Source organism: Quercus robur, chromosome 10, assembly GCF_932294415.1.
Source record: "Quercus robur chromosome 10, dhQueRobu3.1, whole genome shotgun sequence".
In the NCBI taxonomy this organism is placed as follows: Eukaryota; Viridiplantae; Streptophyta; class Magnoliopsida; order Fagales; family Fagaceae; genus Quercus; species Quercus robur.
Window position 1 is genome coordinate 46,421,645 of NC_065543.1, and position 6,149 is coordinate 46,427,793.

Consider the following 6,149-nt stretch of genomic DNA (forward strand, 5'->3'; position numbering starts at 1 on the left):
ATGTATGAATATTGATAATTGAAAAATAATAAACCTAAATGAGTTTTTTTTTTTTTTTTTTTTTTGGGCTAGCAGTCTAAAATCTAAATGAAGAATACTCATCTCTCTTTCTTCTCCCTCCTTTCTCCTACCTCTCCTCCCCATTTATGCAATCCCTCGTAAAGAACGATTGGGTCTTTTTTTTTTAATACTATTTTCGAAAGCTTAGGAAACCTTTGAATTTATTTATTTATCAGGGTCAAGAATAGAATCCTTGAATTCACATATCTATTTTTATAAGATAAAAATAAAAAAAGTTATTTTTATAACGGGAGAATAGTAACATGATCCTTCCAACCAATTTTTTTTTTTTTTTTTTTAAGTAATTCTTATTTTCCAATCAAGTTATTTCTTACCCTAACCTTAAAAAGTCCACATAGTCACTGAAATTTACAATGGTTTCCTTGAACTGATTAGAATGGTTAACAAGATGATTAAAAGGGGTTCGAGATAAATTGTCCATTTATAGGATTTTCATTGTTGGGTCTAGAGGTTTATATAAGAAACACGGGCCCATTTTGCTTCTAAGCCACAATAAAAATATCCTTCTTTGCATTGGCCTTCTAAAACTTGACCCCAACTGGCTCTTCAAACTCAAAGAGGCCCCTCATGAAATCTGAGTCATGGTTTGGTAAACATGTTCAAAGCCCAATTTCTGTATCTCATATGCATTAGCTAATAAGATTCCATTACCGACAAACACTGTAAGGCCTTTACGAAAATGTAGACGACCAAGTAATTAATTGAACAAACTTTTTCTTTCTAGTTCATTTTCGGTTGATAATGATAGCTTGTTTTCTTTCAACTCATGATTGATTGACATTGCGATAGAAAGCAACCCATTAAAAGTTCGGTGCGTTCTCTGCTATCATTCTACTAAGCCAACCAACTTCCTTTGCATTATAGTACTTTTGGTATCTACTCAACTACCTCAACATTATTGCTAAGTAAAAACTACATTACCATCATATCTTATTAAGAAGAAGGTAAGGTTTTTGTCGATTTGCTATGGTGAATATGTGCGCTGGCAAAATCTAAGGAGATTCATGAAGCAAAAAAAATATTGACATGAACCTCTAATAGAAAAACAGCAAAAGAAAGCACACAAATATTATTGGTACTTCATTTTTTTTAGTCAATTTGTGCAAAACTATGGCCGCAATGCCCATATACTTGTCACATGCGGATGGAAGTAATTTGCACCTAAGTTATCAAAACATTAAAAACAAAAACAAAAACAAAAACCCAAGCGAATGACCATATATATATGATCAAAACTTACAAAGGTGTTTTAAAGCTCTAAAAAGAACACAAAGAACTTTCAAATTTTGTGAAACCCATATATGTATACACCAAATAGAGAAGAAGATTCATAAACAAAAAAAATAAAAATAGAGAAGAAGAAGAAGAAGAAGAAGAAAAAAGTGGTGGCTGAGGCTCTTGAGGTTTTGAAGTGAGGCTTATTGCTATGGATTTATAGAGGCTCAAACTCAAAGACTTTGAAGAGAAAAACTGTAGTGCTAGGGTTTCGGGCAACGGGCAAGGTGGAGTTTACGAGGATGGAGTTTGGGGCAGTGTTGGTCGAGCTGCCCGAATATTAAAGACATGTGCAAAGCTGTCTGGGTTGGTTGAGCTTATCTTATAATAATTTATTTTTATTTTTTTGTAGTTTTTAATATGCATGTAACGTCCATTACTCGTGATGTGTGTTCATCTGCATGGAATACACTTGGCAAGAGAAATTCTGATGATATGATTATATGGGGTTGGTGAGCAAATCGCGGGTCGGGTCAGTTTTGGAGTCACCCGAGACCCGACCCGATAAAACACACACCACGACCACATGGTTGACTGACCCGCCCGAAATGTTGCTGAAATTTTAGGGTCGGGTTTCTTTTCTTTCTTTTTTTTTTTTCTTTTTTTTGGCCGTTGGGTCTTTTGTTATTTTTGAGTTATTTTCTATAACATTGTCATTGACACCAAATCTGCTTCCAATTTGAAAACTTGACCAAATCTCTTTCCAATTTGGAAACTTGGCCAAATCTCAATATTTATGACACTATTATCACTTGCCAAATTTTATTCAACTTCAAATTTAACTTTTAAGAGAACAATTTTTGGCATTAAATACATTAATCATTTAGGAAATGTAATCCGAATTTATTCCACCCTCTTGATTTATTTTCTTCCAAAGCAAAGTTTAAATTCAAAATAGAATTTAATTTTGGAATCAAAGTTTGGAAACTTCAATTTTGAAAGATATTTTACATCAGACTAATCTCAAAATCATAAAGATTATTATCTAAAAGATCTGCTGTCCTCATCCCATAGAATTTTTCAAAGCCATGACTATGAACTGACTCTTCCAACTCTAACAAAAGAACAGCTTAGGATCAATTAAAAAGACTAATCTTCTCAAATCCCAATCCATACAACAAAATCATTTAAATTCTAGTTATAAAGAAAGAGAGGAACACATGCGATGAATTAATCCAAGGGCGGTATCAAGTCAAGTTTGAGGGTGACGAGAGAGAGAGACACAAACTCAATCAGGTTCTTGAAAAAAAAAAATTCAGGTCTACTAGTGATCCACAATTCAACCTGAAAACCGATCACAACCCGACTAAAAGACCTGATAAACCGAATAGACTTAAACCTGCCCAAAACATTCCAGGTCGGGTCGGGCGGTTATATGCTCACCCTATTATCATATTACACAGAGAAAAAGAGCTTTAGTTTAGTTTTTTTTTTTTTTTTTTTTTTTCTTCATTTTATTTCAGGAAGAAAATGAATTATATAATTGCAAGAAAGCCCTAGAATTTAAGTTATATAGAAATAGAAATTGTTGTAAGAAGTATAGTTTTAACCTTATTATTTTTTATTTTTTTATAAATAATTTTTACAACAAGTAGGCGAGAAAAGATTGATAAGAGAAATCAAGTAATTTCATTGATTTATAAGGCATTAAGGCTCTTACCTTACCATTAAATTTTAGTAGTAAAGTTTTAGTGATAAAAGAGAGATAAAAACTTGTAACAGACTATTAAAAAGTTTATTAAAAAAAAATCTTATTAAAAAAATGTTTAAGACCTTAAAACTCTTTAGCTTAAACTTTCACACATTTAAGTATTTTTATTAACGGGTTTTAAGGTCCCCTAATAACTGAAAACAATTTTAATATAAAGCTGAGATTTCTAGCTTTAAAATATACAGTGTATTGATTCTATTAATAAAAAAAAGTGTATTATATTGAACCAACGTTTTAACTTTTAATAGAAATAATTTGACTACTGCACACCCTTAATGCGGTGGTCACTCCACAAGTATAAGTGATTGTGAGATGTGAGGGGCAAGGTTCAGGATTTAAATCTTCAGGAAGAAGTTTCACACACATATACACTTATATTAGGTTAGAGTAGAATTTCTATCTTGTATAAAAAAAAAAATAGAAATAATTTGAAATAAATGATTGTCTTTCTTTTTCTAATATACACCATTTTGAGAGGGAGAGAAAGAGTTAATAATAATAATAATAACAATTCCATAATCATATAGGCCGCTAAAATGGAATGAATTAGGTTTTTTTTTTTAAAAAAGAAAAGAAACGAATTAGGTTTTAGTATAAAAATATAACACTTTTTTTAGAAGAAAAATACAACTCACTCTATTATGTGAATGTTTGGAAAGAGCTGATTTCCTTTTTCAACTGCATATGCGTCTAACTCAGTAGGTCCCGTGCACTGTTCATAGGACTCACAAGTACTTTTTTTACCAAAATTTTCATTAAAAATTTAAAACTAGGTCTCACGGTACTATTCACACATTTAAAAATTACTTTACTACAGTATTTTTAGTTTTCATTTTTCAGCAATAAGCGGTATCCAAACAGACCCTATATCCTCTTTTATCATGTCTCATGTCTAAAGCTCCTTATCAATTTAGTGATCTAACGGCGACAACAATTTCAAAATACATCATCAACATCGTTTGTCAAATGCTCTCGACATTGAATTCTTTTGAATGAAATGTCTTAATTGTTGCAAATCTTTCAGCTAAAATTCTACTTCCCATAGCAATACCAAATAGAACCTTAACTGAAAAGCATTAATATTTCACAAACTAAAGTTAATTAAGTGAATTGAAATTACCACCGCACACCCTTGGTCCAATGGTCACTCCACAAGTATAAGTGTTTGAGGAGTGTGGAGGGCAACGACCGGAGTTCAAGTCTTCAGGAGGGAGTTTCACACACATATACACTTAGATTAGGTTAGAGTATAATTCTATCTTGTATCAACAAAAAAAAAAAAAAAAACAATTTAAACTTTTTTTTTTTTTTTTTTTTTTGTTTAAGAATCAAAGTGAATTGAAACTCTCTAAAAAAAAAGAAAGTGAATTGAAACCATTACACCAATTTGGGAGCCAAATTAATTTTAAAAAATTTAGATGTGAGAAATGACAAAACACACACACACACACACATTATGATAGAGTTGCTATTTTATTTTGTAGATACTTATTTTCATACTTGAATAAAAAAATTCAAATAATGCCCAATATTTTTATTATTATTATTATGCTAAAATAAATTACATTTTCTAATGTTAAGTGAATTGTCATTTTTGTCCTTAAATTTTAATTTTTATCACTCTAATCTTCAAACTTTAACATTTCTATCAAAGAGATCCTCCCATCAAATTACTATCTTTAAAACAGTTATTAAGTCTATTAAAAAAATATCATATATAACATATGTGAAGATATAAATCCAAGATATCTAGTTATCTACTATGCAAGATATAAATCCATTAGTTCTTTCAAACTACAAATAGTCTTAAATGACCAATAAATTTGGAAATACTAAAAGAAACTCTACAATGTTTTCAATTTCTCAAAAAAAAAAAAAAAAAAAAAAAACTATCATGTGTGGTCTCTTTGACATTCATGGGACACAATCCTATAGCTTGCATTTTAGTCAAGATAAAGTATTTAAAATTAGGAATAGCAAAAATTGCACAACCCGTGGGTATCCAACCCTAATCGGGCGGGTTTTACCCAATCCGCGAAGCAAATGAAGCGGGTGTGGGTTTTAAAACTCCCACCCATAGCGGGTTTGGGTGGGTGTGGGTATTAATCTTACTCGGCCCGAACCCAACTTGTATACGTATATAATATAAAATAATTAAAAAACCCTAAGTATAGATATCTAACTTTCTCAGTTTCTCTATTTTCATTTTTCCCTAACCCTAATCACTCATTCTCAGCCGCCCCTCCCTCTCTCTCTCTCACTCTCAACCACCGCTCCCTCCTCTTTGCTTCCCTCACCTCGCCACTCCCTCCTCCACCTCACCTCTCTCTCCTCCCTCACCTCACCACTCCCTCCACCTCACCGTTGACACTAGTCACGCTACATGTTCTCCTTTTATTAGCTTGTGTTTTGTTTTGTTTTTCCTTTTATTTTCCTCAAAATGAACATTTATGATTGTTTATGATTGAGAAACAGTGGCGAGGAATGGAGATGATTGATAAACAGGGATGAATGAAAAACAGTGGTTGAATTTGTATTTATGGGTTGAACGTTTTTCCTTCTTATTTTCCTCCTATATTTTTCCTTTAGGGGCATGGCAGGACAGGGCCCGTAAGGGCGGGTATGGGGGCAAAGAATCCCCCTGTTTAGTATAGTTAAAGGGGTGAGTTCAGGTGGGCGGGAATTAAGATATCCACCTCAAACCTGCCCTGTTGCCATTTAATTCCTATTTAAAATAGGAGGGGGCTCCAAAACTGAACTACTAGGCCTTGGGTATCACAATGAGAAGTTATAGGGACAACTTTTACTACAATTATGAATTAGCCAATTTTAAGTGGTGGAGAACGTGACTCTCCACTCAGTCAAACATTCAAGCATGGCATATCGTGGCAAATTGTGTAATCATAACAAAAGAGCTGTTTTACAATATTCTGAAATTGGTCGTCCATTTGGACCTTGTTTAGAACCGAGGGGTTAGTAAAGAATAACAATGAGAAATCATGCTGTAAGGCATGTATCTTATCTGCTAGACAGCCATACCACCAGCAATAGAGGAGGTGATAATTTCACGGTAATAAGAGAG